Here is a 14653-nt window from a genome sequence, read left to right as displayed (position 1 = left end):
GGCGGGGCGCTCGCCCTTTGACCCCAGCCAGGGGCCGCCCTCCCCCACAACCCCTTTCAGCTGTGCCCCCCACCCTGTGGCCCCGCGGCCGCCTATTCCCCCGGGCCAGGGCTGGGGCACAGCGCACGGGGGAGGGGAGCCAGTGTATGGGGCGTCTCTCTCTCTCTCTCGGGATGTGTCCCATGGGTGGGGTGGGGTGGCGTGGTCTGTGGGGCGCTGAAGAAATCAGTCCCCTCCATCTCCTCCCTCTGGAAAACACCCAAGCCCTTGGAGAACTGCCCGCACCGCTACCGTGGGGGCCGGGACCCTCCTCTGTGTCCTCCTGTGGCCCAGTCCAAGGGGCCTGGGCCTGGCCGGGGCTGCATTGGACCCCAACCACCCTGGCGTGTGGACTCGCTAAAAATCGGCGATTAGATATTGGATTCCAGCGTCATTGAGGTCATTTCACTAATGAGTGCACCGCAAAGAGTTTCCTAATCCATCTGTGAGGGTGGCAACCGAAAGAGAATTTTAGAGCCGACAGAATAGGCGAGGAAAGGCATAGGAGATTTCCACACCCAGTAAGGAAGCCTTTCCCGAAATGGAAGAAAGAAAGGAGCAAACAGAGACACCGGTAGCCCCCCGCCCGGATGAGAGTCTGCCCCTGAGAGAAAGTACCCTGACCAGGTTCTCCCGTGGGTGGGTGGCGAGCTAGCGGCATTCAGAAGAGCGAGGCCCGCAGTCTGTGCAGAAGACACCTGCACTCGGGTGTGTGTGGCGGCACAATTCACAAGCAGCTCCAGATGTTAATCCAAGGAGAAGCCAGGGAGTTCCCAACGCCCCAGGTGTCCTCAGCCCACGACTGGCTGCTGTGGGAATGCGAAGCCCGGCTCCTTGTCTCAGAGCGGGGCAACCAGGAGGTGTGATGTCCACCCCGGGGTTCCCAGGAGGATCAGGCTGAAGCTGGGACTTGGCCTGAAAGTGTCCCCTCGCATGGCCACCCCCTTCCCCTTCCTGCTCCTCTACTCCTGGTGCCCCTCCATCCAGGGGCCAGACCTTAAAGAGTCACCCGCAAGAGAATCCTGGTCCCAAAGGAGCCTTCTGGGGGACCCGTGCTGAGAGAGGTTGTGGGCATGGCCCGCTGGGGCTCTGCCCGACCCAGGGCTGAGAGATGCAACCTCCCAGCTCTGGGTCCCTGCAGGAAGTGTTGGCAAGCACAGGGCCAGTCCTCCAAAGGCCCAGGTGCAGGGAGCCCAGGCCAAGCAGCCTGTGGAAGAAGCCACATGCTGTGCCACCCCGGGGAACACGACTGCAGGCCACGGCCCTTCCCACCTCCTCCTCCTCCTCCTCCTCCTCCTCCTCCTCCCACCCCGCCCCCGCCCCCGCCCCCACATGGCACAGGGCCCAGAGACACCTCAGACACTTGCTACCCAAAGTGCAAAGGGCATCAGTTGCTCCTCCAAACCCCCCCCAGCCCAGCAGACCGCATTGTCCAGCCAGCCCCCGGGCCTCCCTGGGGTGCCCAGCACAAAAGTGCAGACACCCACCGGACCCTCAATCTCAGTTTTCGGATGTTTTTGCCACTCTAAGGACCCGCAGGCCAGCTGGGCCTTCTGGCAGGACAGAGAGCCCCGGAATCCGACGTGGAGAGCTGGGTGTACGTCCCCACGAGGAGGCGGTCCCCACCTCCGCGGCTATCCCCTTGCGGGGAGCGGCAGCCGTGGGGCCTCAGAGAAGACACCAGGCTGGGCCCCCACGGCACAGCGGGAGCACGTCCCCCGCAGGCCACTTAGCGACGGCGGCCAGCCGGCGGACGGTTGGGTTGCGCGAGACGCTGCGGCCGCCCTGCTACCGGGTTCCTGGGAGGGCGTCCTGGAACCAGCGTCCACACCAAGCCCTTGGAAGGCCCAGGCGACGGAGGAGCCCCGTCAGGCAGGGGCCGAGGACGGTGACGGCCCGGGCGGGGAGGAGCGTGTCAGGCAGGGGCAGAGGACGGTGACAGGTGACAGGCCGGGCGGGAAGGAGTCAGTCAGGCAGGGGCCGTGGAGGAGACGGGCTGGGTAAGGGTTAGGGTTAGAGTCAGGGCACAAGTCACAATCGCAAAGACCTGGAAGCCACCCGAGTGCCCATCGACCCACGAGTGGGTAAATAAAATGTGGCGCGTGGACACCACGGAGTGCTATTCGGCTATGAGGAGCAGCGGTGAGGGGGCACCTCTCGTGGTTCTCCTGGCCAGAGCTGGAACCCGTTCCAGTAAGCCAAGTATCCCAAGAATGGACACACGAGCACCACGTGCTCGCGCTCACCAGCAAATGGGTACGAACCGATGGACACCTAAGTGGACACAGAGGAATCACCTTCTTCGGGTGGGTGTCGGGCGGGTGGGGGGAGGGGATGGGCATACACATCCATTAGGAATGGGGTGGGTGCGCACCGACTGGGGGATGGGCGCACTTGAAGCTCTGACCCGAGGGGGGAGGCTGGGAGAGGGCAACGCACCCGACCTTAACATTGGTGCCCCCACAATATGCTGGAGCAACATGAGAGGTAAATGAATAAGAACACGGGGGGGGGAGGGGGGCACGGGCAACACATGTCACCTTAAAACTTGGACTCCCATCATCTGCTTGAAAAGAGAGAGAAAAGAAAATGCAATAATAGAGATAAGAGACACTTTTTAAAAATAATGAATCCGGCCGGGCGCTGTGGCTCACGCCTGTAATCCTAGCTCTTGGGAGGCCGAGGCGGGCGGATTGCTCAAGGTCAGGAGTTCAAAACCAGCCTGAGCAAGAGCGAGACCCCGTCTCTACTATAAATAGAAAGAAATTAATTGGCCAACTGATATATATATAAAAAATTAGCGGGGCATGGTGGCGCATGCCTGCAGTCCCAGCTACCCGGGAGGCTGAGGCAGAAGGATCACTCGAGCCCAGGAGTTTGAAGTTGCTGTGAGCTAGGCTGACGCCAGGGCACTCACTCTAGCCTGGGCAACAAACCGAGACTCTGTCTCAAAAAAAAAAAAAAAAAAAAATGAATCCGAAGAGAAAAGTAAAAGGAGGCCTGTGGAGCAGGTCTGGGTGTGACTCCGGATGCCCGAACATCAGGTGCCACCACCAAAGATTCCTACGTGTAGCCCATAGAACCCCAAAAGCAACGGGACGAGTTCTGGTCACATACTCCCTCAAAATGACATCCAGGCCTTCTTCTGGAACTCCCTCCCCTCTCAGACTCTCAAGGTTTCCTCCAGCGTGTCGGCTCCCACAGAGCAGACCTTTGGTCTGAGACCTGACTGTCCAGAAGCCACGCATGCTGCCGCGTGGCGGCGGTGTCACGGCTCGGGACAAGAGGAGGCCCCACGGTGCGGGCTGGGGCGCCAGGCACCGCGGCGGGCGCTGAGGGTGGGGGTCACCCCCACCCCGGGCCGCCCCCGCACTCCCAGAAACGCGACAGAACCAGAGGCAAAAAAAAAAAAAAAAGAAGAAGAAGCCTACGGCACCCGGTATTCCCGGGCGGTCTCCCATCCAAGTTCTAACCAGGCCCGACCCTGCTTAGCTTCCGAGACCAGACGGGATCGGGCGCGTTCGGGGTGGTGTGGTCGTGGACGGCGGAGGGCGCCCCTGCCCCGCTCGAGAAGCCGAGCCTCTCTGCGCTTCCCCGCCGCCTCCTCCCGCCCCAGGCCCCGCGCCGGGCCGGGCCTGTTGAGTTCGCCGGCCGGGTCCCGTGGGCTCCGAGGGACGGGGTGACAGGCGGGGCGGGCAGGGAGCGGCGGGCCGGGGTTGGGGGCTGTCTCTCTATACACACACACTCACACTCACACTCACTCACTCACTCACACTCACACAAGATGCGCCTCCACGGCTGGACCCGCCAAGGTGGAGACCTTCCAGCCCCCCTCCTCTCCTCGCCTGGCCTCCTTCACCTCCCCGCCCCCCACCCCCAGCGCGCCTCCGGGGCCGCTGACTGCGCACGGGCGGGTGGGCGGGGCGGGGCGCTCGCCCTTTGACCCCAGCCAGGGGCCGCCCTCCCCCACAACCCCTTTCAGCTGTGCCCCCCACCCTGTGGCCCCGCGGCCGCCTATTCCCCCGGGCCAGGGCTGGGGCACAGCGCACGGGGGAGGGGAGCCAGTGTATGGGGCGTCTCTCTCTCTCTCGGGATGTGTCCCATGGGTGGGGTGGGGTGGCGTGGTCTGTGGGGCGCTGAAGAAATCAGTCCCCTCCATCTCCTCCCTCTGGAAAACACCCAAGCCCTTGGAGAACTGCCCGCACCGCTACCGTGGGGGCCGGGACCCTCCTCTGTGTCCTCCTGTGGCCCAGTCCAAGGGGCCTGGGCCTGGCCGGGGCTGCATTGGACCCCAACCACCCTGGCGTGTGGACTCGCTAAAAATCGGCGATTAGATATTGGATTCCAGCGTCATTGAGGTCATTTCACTAATGAGTGCACCGCAAAGAGTTTCCTAATCCATCTGTGAGGGTGGCAACCGAAAGAGAATTTTAGAGCCGACAGAATAGGCGAGGAAAGGCATAGGAGATTTCCACACCCAGTAAGGAAGCCTTTCCCGAAATGGAAGAAAGAAAGGAGCAAACAGAGACACCGGTAGCCCCCCGCCCGGATGAGAGTCTGCCCCTGAGAGAAAGTACCCTGACCAGGTTCTCCCGTGGGTGGGTGGCGAGCTAGCGGCATTCAGAAGAGCGAGGCCCGCAGTCTGTGCAGAAGACACCTGCACTCGGGTGTGTGTGGCGGCACAATTCACAAGCAGCTCCAGATGTTAATCCAAGGAGAAGCCAGGGAGTTCCCAACGCCCCAGGTGTCCTCAGCCCACGACTGGCTGCTGTGGGAATGCGAAGCCCGGCTCCTTGTCTCAGAGCGGGGCAACCAGGAGGTGTGATGTCCACCCCGGGGTTCCCAGGAGGATCAGGCTGAAGCTGGGACTTGGCCTGAAAGTGTCCCCTCGCATGGCCACCCCCTTCCCCTTCCTGCTCCTCTACTCCTGGTGCCCCTCCATCCAGGGGCCAGACCTTAAAGAGTCACCCGCAAGAGAATCCTGGTCCCAAAGGAGCCTTCTGGGGGACCCGTGCTGAGAGAGGTTGTGGGCATGGCCCGCTGGGGCTCTGCCCGACCCAGGGCTGAGAGATGCAACCTCCCAGCTCTGGGTCCCTGCAGGAAGTGTTGGCAAGCACAGGGCCAGTCCTCCAAAGGCCCAGGTGCAGGGAGCCCAGGCCAAGCAGCCTGTGGAAGAAGCCACATGCTGTGCCACCCCGGGGAACACGACTGCAGGCCACGGCCCTTCCCACCTCCTCCTCCTCCTCCTCCTCCTCCTCCTCCTCCCACCCCGCCCCCGCCCCCGCCCCCACATGGCACAGGGCCCAGAGACACCTCAGACACTTGCTACCCAAAGTGCAAAGGGCATCAGTTGCTCCTCCAAACCCCCCCCAGCCCAGCAGACCGCATTGTCCAGCCAGCCCCCGGGCCTCCCTGGGGTGCCCAGCACAAAAGTGCAGACACCCACCGGACCCTCAATCTCAGTTTTCGGATGTTTTTGCCACTCAAAGGACCCGCAGGCCAGCTGGGCCTTCTGGCAGGACAGAGAGCCCCGGAATCCGACGTGGAGAGCTGGGTGTACGTCCCCACGAGGAGGCGGTCCCCACCTCCGCGGCTATCCCCTTGCGGGGAGCGGCAGCCGTGGGGCCTCAGAGAAGACACCAGGCTGGGCCCCCACGGCACAGCGGGAGCACGTCCCCCGCAGGCCACTTAGCCACGGCGGCCAGCCGGCGGACGGTTGGGTTGCGCGAGACGCTGCGGCCGCCCTGCTACCGGGTTCCTGGGAGGGCGTCCTGGAACCAGCGTCCACACCAAGCCCTTGGAAGGCCCAGGCGACGGAGGAGCCCCGTCAGGCAGGGGCCGAGGACGGTGACGGCCCGGGCGGGGAGGAGCGTGTCAGGCAGGGGCAGAGGACGGTGACAGGTGACAGGCCGGGCGGGAAGGAGTCAGTCAGGCAGGGGCCGTGGAGGAGACGGGCTGGGTAAGGGTTAGGGTTAGAGTCAGGGCACAAGTCACAATCGCAAAGACCTGGAAGCCACCCGAGTGCCCATCGACCCACGAGTGGGTAAATAAAATGTGGCGCGTGGACACCACGGAGTGCTATTCGGCTATGAGGAGCAGCGGTGAGGGGGCACCTCTCGTGGTTCTCCTGGCCAGAGCTGGAACCCGTTCCAGTAAGCCAAGTATCCCAAGAATGGACACACGAGCACCACGTGCTCGCGCTCACCAGCAAATGGGTACGAACCGATGGACACCTAAGTGGACACAGAGGAATCACCTTCTTCGGGTGGGTGTCGGGCGGGTGGGGGGAGGGGATGGGCATACACATCCATTAGGAATGGGGTGGGTGCGCACCGACTGGGGGATGGGCGCACTTGAAGCTCTGACCCGAGGGGGGAGGCTGGGAGAGGGCAACGCACCCGACCTTAACATTGGTGCCCCCACAATATGCTGGAGCAACATGAGAGGTAAATGAATAAGAACACGGGGGGGGGAGGGGGGCACGGGCAACACATGTCACCTTAAAACTTGGACTCCCATCATCTGCTTGAAAAGAGAGAGAAAAGAAAATGCAATAATAGAGATAAGAGACACTTTTTAAAAATAATGAATCCGGCCGGGCGCTGTGGCTCACGCCTGTAATCCTAGCTCTTGGGAGGCCGAGGCGGGCGGATTGCTCAAGGTCAGGAGTTCAAAACCAGCCTGAGCAAGAGCGAGACCCCGTCTCTACTATAAATAGAAAGAAATTAATTGGCCAACTGATATATATATAAAAAATTAGCGGGGCATGGTGGCGCATGCCTGCAGTCCCAGCTACCCGGGAGGCTGAGGCAGAAGGATCACTCGAGCCCAGGAGTTTGAAGTTGCTGTGAGCTAGGCTGACGCCACGGCACTCACTCTAGCCTGGGCAACAAACCGAGACTCTGTCTCAAAAAAAAAAAAAAAAAAAATGAATCCGAAGAGAAAAGTAAAAGGAGGCCTGTGGAGCAGGTCTGGGTGTGACTCCGGATCCCCGAACATCAGGTGCCACCACCAAAGATTCCTACGTGTAGCCCATAGAACCCCAAAAGCAACGGGACGAGTTCTGGTCACATACTCCCTCAAAATGACATCCAGGCCTTCTTCTGGAACTCCCTCCCCTCTCAGACTCTCAAGGTTTCCTCCAGCGTGTCGGCTCCCACAGAGCAGACCTTTGGTCTGAGACCTGACTGTCCAGAAGCCACGCATGCTGCCGCGTGGCGGCGGTGTCACGGCTCGGGACAAGAGGAGGCCCCACGGTGCGGGCTGGGGCGCCAGGCACCGCGGCGGGCGCTGAGGGTGGGGGTCACCCCCACCCCGGGCCGCCCCCGCACTCCCAGAAACGCGACAGAACCAGAGGCAAAAAAAAAAAAAAAAGAAGAAGAAGCCTACGGCACCCGGTATTCCCGGGCGGTCTCCCATCCAAGTTCTAACCAGGCCCGACCCTGCTTAGCTTCCGAGACCAGACGGGATCGGGCGCGTTCGGGGTGGTGTGGTCGTGGACGGCGGAGGGCGCCCCTGCCCCGCTCGAGAAGCCGAGCCTCTCTGCGCTTCCCCGCCGCCTCCTCCCGCCCCAGGCCCCGCGCCGGGCCGGGCCTGTTGAGTTCGCCGGCCGGGTCCCGTGGGCTCCGAGGGACGGGGTGACAGGCGGGGCGGGCAGGGAGCGGCGGGCCGGGGTTGGGGGCTGTCTCTCTATACACACACACTCACACTCACACTCACTCACTCACTCACACTCACACAAGATGCGCCTCCACGGCTGGACCCGCCAAGGTGGAGACCTTCCAGCCCCCCTCCTCTCCTCGCCTGGCCTCCTTCACCTCCCCGCCCCCCACCCCCAGCGCGCCTCCGGGGCCGCTGACTGCGCACGGGCGGGTGGGCGGGGCGGGGCGCTCGCCCTTTGACCCCAGCCAGGGGCCGCCCTCCCCCACAACCCCTTTCAGCTGTGCCCCCCACCCTGTGGCCCCGCGGCCGCCTATTCCCCCGGGCCAGGGCTGGGGCACAGCGCACGGGGGAGGGGAGCCAGTGTATGGGGCGTCTCTCTCTCTCTCGGGATGTGTCCCATGGGTGGGGTGGGGTGGCGTGGTCTGTGGGGCGCTGAAGAAATCAGTCCCCTCCATCTCCTCCCTCTGGAAAACACCCAAGCCCTTGGAGAACTGCCCGCACCGCTACCGTGGGGGCCGGGACCCTCCTCTGTGTCCTCCTGTGGCCCAGTCCAAGGGGCCTGGGCCTGGCCGGGGCTGCATTGGACCCCAACCACCCTGGCGTGTGGACTCGCTAAAAATCGGCGATTAGATATTGGATTCCAGCGTCATTGAGGTCATTTCACTAATGAGTGCACCGCAAAGAGTTTCCTAATCCATCTGTGAGGGTGGCAACCGAAAGAGAATTTTAGAGCCGACAGAATAGGCGAGGAAAGGCATAGGAGATTTCCACACCCAGTAAGGAAGCCTTTCCCGAAATGGAAGAAAGAAAGGAGCAAACAGAGACACCGGTAGCCCCCCGCCCGGATGAGAGTCTGCCCCTGAGAGAAAGTACCCTGACCAGGTTCTCCCGTGGGTGGGTGGCGAGCTAGCGGCATTCAGAAGAGCGAGGCCCGCAGTCTGTGCAGAAGACACCTGCACTCGGGTGTGTGTGGCGGCACAATTCACAAGCAGCTCCAGATGTTAATCCAAGGAGAAGCCAGGGAGTTCCCAACGCCCCAGGTGTCCTCAGCCCACGACTGGCTGCTGTGGGAATGCGAAGCCCGGCTCCTTGTCTCAGAGCGGGGCAACCAGGAGGTGTGATGTCCACCCCGGGGTTCCCAGGAGGATCAGGCTGAAGCTGGGACTTGGCCTGAAAGTGTCCCCTCGCATGGCCACCCCCTTCCCCTTCCTGCTCCTCTACTCCTGGTGCCCCTCCATCCAGGGGCCAGACCTTAAAGAGTCACCCGCAAGAGAATCCTGGTCCCAAAGGAGCCTTCTGGGGGACCCGTGCTGAGAGAGGTTGTGGGCATGGCCCGCTGGGGCTCTGCCCGACCCAGGGCTGAGAGATGCAACCTCCCAGCTCTGGGTCCCTGCAGGAAGTGTTGGCAAGCACAGGGCCAGTCCTCCAAAGGCCCAGGTGCAGGGAGCCCAGGCCAAGCAGCCTGTGGAAGAAGCCACATGCTGTGCCACCCCGGGGAACACGACTGCAGGCCACGGCCCTTCCCACCTCCTCCTCCTCCTCCTCCTCCTCCTCCTCCTCCCACCCCGCCCCCGCCCCCGCCCCCACATGGCACAGGGCCCAGAGACACCTCAGACACTTGCTACCCAAAGTGCAAAGGGCATCAGTTGCTCCTCCAAACCCCCCCCAGCCCAGCAGACCGCATTGTCCAGCCAGCCCCCGGGCCTCCCTGGGGTGCCCAGCACAAAAGTGCAGACACCCACCGGACCCTCAATCTCAGTTTTCGGATGTTTTTGCCACTCTAAGGACCCGCAGGCCAGCTGGGCCTTCTGGCAGGACAGAGAGCCCCGGAATCCGACGTGGAGAGCTGGGTGTACGTCCCCACGAGGAGGCGGTCCCCACCTCCGCGGCTATCCCCTTGCGGGGAGCGGCAGCCGTGGGGCCTCAGAGAAGACACCAGGCTGGGCCCCCACGGCACAGCGGGAGCACGTCCCCCGCAGGCCACTTAGCCACGGCGGCCAGCCGGCGGACGGTTGGGTTGCGCGAGACGCTGCGGCCGCCCTGCTACCGGGTTCCTGGGAGGGCGTCCTGGAACCAGCGTCCACACCAAGCCCTTGGAAGGCCCAGGCGACGGAGGAGCCCCGTCAGGCAGGGGCCGAGGACGGTGGCGGCCCGGGCGGGGAGGAGCGTGTCAGGCAGGGGCAGAGGACGGTGACAGGTGACAGGCCGGGCGGGAAGGAGTCAGTCAGGCAGGGGCCGTGGAGGAGACGGGCTGGGTAAGGGTTAGGGTTAGAGTCAGGGCACAAGTCACAATCGCAAAGACCTGGAAGCCACCCGAGTGCCCATCGACCCACGAGTGGGTAAATAAAATGTGGCGCGTGGACACCACGGAGTGCTATTCGGCTATGAGGAGCAGCGGTGAGGGGGCACCTCTCGTGGTTCTCCTGGCCAGAGCTGGAACCCGTTCCAGTAAGCCAAGTATCCCAAGAATGGACACACGAGCACCACGTGCTCGCGCTCACCAGCAAATGGGTACGAACCGATGGACACCTAAGTGGACACAGAGGAATCACCTTCTTCGGGTGGGTGTCGGGCGGGTGGGGGGAGGGGATGGGCATACACATCCATTAGGAATGGGGTGGGTGCGCACCGACTGGGGGATGGGCGCACTTGAAGCTCTGACCCGAGGGGGGAGGCTGGGAGAGGGCAACGCACCCGACCTTAACATTGGTGCCCCCACAATATGCTGGAGCAACATGAGAGGTAAATGAATAAGAACACGGGGGGGGGAGGGGGGCACGGGCAACACATGTCACCTTAAAACTTGGACTCCCATCATCTGCTTGAAAAGAGAGAGAAAAGAAAATGCAATAATAGAGATAAGAGACACTTTTTAAAAATAATGAATCCGGCCGGGCGCTGTGGCTCACGCCTGTAATCCTAGCTCTTGGGAGGCCGAGGCGGGCGGATTGCTCAAGGTCAGGAGTTCAAAACCAGCCTGAGCAAGAGCGAGACCCCGTCTCTACTATAAATAGAAAGAAATTAATTGGCCAACTGATATATATATAAAAAATTAGCGGGGCATGGTGGCGCATGCCTGCAGTCCCAGCTACCCGGGAGGCTGAGGCAGAAGGATCACTCGAGCCCAGGAGTTTGAAGTTGCTGTGAGCTAGGCTGACGCCACGGCACTCACTCTAGCCTGGGCAACAAACCGAGACTCTGTCTCAAAAAAAAAAAAAAAAAAAATGAATCCGAAGAGAAAAGTAAAAGGAGGCCTGTGGAGCAGGTCTGGGTGTGACTCCGGATGCCCGAACATCAGGTGCCACCACCAAAGATTCCTACGTGTAGCCCATAGAACCCCAAAAGCAACGGGACGAGTTCTGGTCACATACTCCCTCAAAATGACATCCAGGCCTTCTTCTGGAACTCCCTCCCCTCTCAGACTCTCAAGGTTTCCTCCAGCGTGTCGGCTCCCACAGAGCAGACCTTTGGTCTGAGACCTGACTGTCCAGAAGCCACGCATGCTGCCGCGTGGCGGCGGTGTCACGGCTCGGGACAAGAGGAGGCCCCACGGTGCGGGCTGGGGCGCCAGGCACCGCGGCGGGCGCTGAGGGTGGGGGTCACCCCCACCCCGGGCCGCCCCCGCACTCCCAGAAACGCGACAGAACCAGAGGCAAAAAAAAAAAAAAAAGAAGAAGAAGCCTACGGCACCCGGTATTCCCGGGCGGTCTCCCATCCAAGTTCTAACCAGGCCCGACCCTGCTTAGCTTCCGAGACCAGACGGGATCGGGCGCGTTCGGGGTGGTGTGGTCGTGGACGGCGGAGGGCGCCCCTGCCCCGCTCGAGAAGCCGAGCCTCTCTGCGCTTCCCCGCCGCCTCCTCCCGCCCCAGGCCCCGCGCCGGGCCGGGCCTGTTGAGTTCGCCGGCCGGGTCCCGTGGGCTCCGAGGGACGGGGTGACAGGCGGGGCGGGCAGGGAGCGGCGGGCCGGGGTTGGGGGCTGTCTCTCTATACACACACACTCACACTCACACTCACTCACTCACTCACACTCACACAAGATGCGCCTCCACGGCTGGACCCGCCAAGGTGGAGACCTTCCAGCCCCCCTCCTCTCCTCGCCTGGCCTCCTTCACCTCCCCGCCCCCCACCCCCAGCGCGCCTCCGGGGCCGCTGACTGCGCACGGGCGGGTGGGCGGGGCGGGGCGCTCGCCCTTTGACCCCAGCCAGGGGCCGCCCTCCCCCACAACCCCTTTCAGCTGTGCCCCCCACCCTGTGGCCCCGCGGCCGCCTATTCCCCCGGGCCAGGGCTGGGGCACAGCGCACGGGGGAGGGGAGCCAGTGTATGGGGCGTCTCTCTCTCTCTCGGGATGTGTCCCATGGGTGGGGTGGGGTGGCGTGGTCTGTGGGGCGCTGAAGAAATCAGTCCCCTCCATCTCCTCCCTCTGGAAAACACCCAAGCCCTTGGAGAACTGCCCGCACCGCTACCGTGGGGGCCGGGACCCTCCTCTGTGTCCTCCTGTGGCCCAGTCCAAGGGGCCTGGGCCTGGCCGGGGCTGCATTGGACCCCAACCACCCTGGCGTGTGGACTCGCTAAAAATCGGCGATTAGATATTGGATTCCAGCGTCATTGAGGTCATTTCACTAATGAGTGCACCGCAAAGAGTTTCCTAATCCATCTGTGAGGGTGGCAACCGAAAGAGAATTTTAGAGCCGACAGAATAGGCGAGGAAAGGCATAGGAGATTTCCACACCCAGTAAGGAAGCCTTTCCCGAAATGGAAGAAAGAAAGGAGCAAACAGAGACACCGGTAGCCCCCCGCCCGGATGAGAGTCTGCCCCTGAGAGAAAGTACCCTGACCAGGTTCTCCCGTGGGTGGGTGGCGAGCTAGCGGCATTCAGAAGAGCGAGGCCCGCAGTCTGTGCAGAAGACACCTGCACTCGGGTGTGTGTGGCGGCACAATTCACAAGCAGCTCCAGATGTTAATCCAAGGAGAAGCCAGGGAGTTCCCAACGCCCCAGGTGTCCTCAGCCCACGACTGGCTGCTGTGGGAATGCGAAGCCCGGCTCCTTGTCTCAGAGCGGGGCAACCAGGAGGTGTGATGTCCACCCCGGGGTTCCCAGGAGGATCAGGCTGAAGCTGGGACTTGGCCTGAAAGTGTCCCCTCGCATGGCCACCCCCTTCCCCTTCCTGCTCCTCTACTCCTGGTGCCCCTCCATCCAGGGGCCAGACCTTAAAGAGTCACCCGCAAGAGAATCCTGGTCCCAAAGGAGCCTTCTGGGGGACCCGTGCTGAGAGAGGTTGTGGGCATGGCCCGCTGGGGCTCTGCCCGACCCAGGGCTGAGAGATGCAACCTCCCAGCTCTGGGTCCCTGCAGGAAGTGTTGGCAAGCACAGGGCCAGTCCTCCAAAGGCCCAGGTGCAGGGAGCCCAGGCCAAGCAGCCTGTGGAAGAAGCCACATGCTGTGCCACCCCGGGGAACACGACTGCAGGCCACGGCCCTTCCCACCTCCTCCTCCTCCTCCTCCTCCCACCCCGCCCCCGCCCCCGCCCCCACATGGCACAGGGCCCAGAGACACCTCAGACACTTGCTACCCAAAGTGCAAAGGGCATCAGTTGCTCCTCCAAACCCCCCCCAGCCCAGCAGACCGCATTGTCCAGCCAGCCCCCGGGCCTCCCTGGGGTGCCCAGCACAAAAGTGCAGACACCCACCGGACCCTCAATCTCAGTTTTCGGATGTTTTTGCCACTCTAAGGACCCGCAGGCCAGCTGGGCCTTCTGGCAGGACAGAGAGCCCCGGAATCCGACGTGGAGAGCTGGGTGTACGTCCCCACGAGGAGGCGGTCCCCACCTCCGCGGCTATCCCCTTGCGGGGAGCGGCAGCCGTGGGGCCTCAGAGAAGACACCAGGCTGGGCCCCCACGGCACAGCGGGAGCACGTCCCCCGCAGGCCACTTAGCGACGGCGGCCAGCCGGCGGACGGTTGGGTTGCGCGAGACGCTGCGGCCGCCCTGCTACCGGGTTCCTGGGAGGGCGTCCTGGAACCAGCGTCCACACCAAGCCCTTGGAAGGCCCAGGCGACGGAGGAGCCCCGTCAGGCAGGGGCCGAGGACGGTGACGGCCCGGGCGGGGAGGAGCGTGTCAGGCAGGGGCAGAGGACGGTGACAGGTGACAGGCCGGGCGGGAAGGAGTCAGTCAGGCAGGGGCCGTGGAGGAGACGGGCTGGGTAAGGGTTAGGGTTAGAGTCAGGGCACAAGTCACAATCGCAAAGACCTGGAAGCCACCCGAGTGCCCATCGACCCACGAGTGGGTAAATAAAATGTGGCGCGTGGACACCACGGAGTGCTATTCGGCTATGAGGAGCAGCGGTGAGGGGGCACCTCTCGTGGTTCTCCTGGCCAGAGCTGGAACCCGTTCCAGTAAGCCAAGTATCCCAAGAATGGACACACGAGCACCACGTGCTCGCGCTCACCAGCAAATGGGTACGAACCGATGGACACCTAAGTGGACACAGAGGAATCACCTTCTTCGGGTGGGTGTCGGGCGGGTGGGGGGAGGGGATGGGCATACACATCCATTAGGAATGGGGTGGGTGCGCACCGACTGGGGGATGGGCGCACTTGAAGCTCTGACCCGAGGGGGGAGGCTGGGAGAGGGCAACGCACCCGACCTTAACATTGGTGCCCCCACAATATGCTGGAGCAACATGAGAGGTAAATGAATAAGAACACGGGGGGGGGAGGGGGGCACGGGCAACACATGTCACCTTAAAACTTGGACTCCCATCATCTGCTTGAAAAGAGAGAGAAAAGAAAATGCAATAATAGAGATAAGAGACACTTTTTAAAAATAATGAATCCGGCCGGGCGCTGTGGCTCACGCCTGTAATCCTAGCTCTTGGGAGGCCGAGGCGGGCGGATTGCTCAAGGTCAGGAGTTCAAAACCAGCCTGAGCAAGAGCGAGACCCCGTCTCTACT

At 62.7% G+C, this 14653-nt stretch overlaps 3 pseudogenes; all 3 read right to left on the bottom strand.

Annotated features, from left to right (window-relative positions):
• Positions 1 to 3463: 3463 nt before the first annotated feature.
• LOC142861807 (uncharacterized) lies at positions 3464 to 3582 on the bottom strand (annotated as a pseudogene).
• A 3839-nt stretch (positions 3583 to 7421) lies between these two features.
• Positions 7422 to 7540, bottom strand: LOC142861802 (uncharacterized; annotated as a pseudogene).
• A 3839-nt stretch (positions 7541 to 11379) lies between these two features.
• Positions 11380 to 11498, bottom strand: LOC142861791 (uncharacterized; annotated as a pseudogene).
• Positions 11499 to 14653: the final 3155 nt, after the last annotated feature.

Source organism: Microcebus murinus, chromosome 17, assembly GCF_040939455.1.
Source record: "Microcebus murinus isolate Inina chromosome 17, M.murinus_Inina_mat1.0, whole genome shotgun sequence".
NCBI classification, from domain to species: domain Eukaryota; kingdom Metazoa; phylum Chordata; class Mammalia; order Primates; family Cheirogaleidae; genus Microcebus; species Microcebus murinus.
The sequence above is the reverse complement of the archived record's forward strand: the minus strand, read 5'-3'. Positions and strand labels throughout refer to the sequence as shown.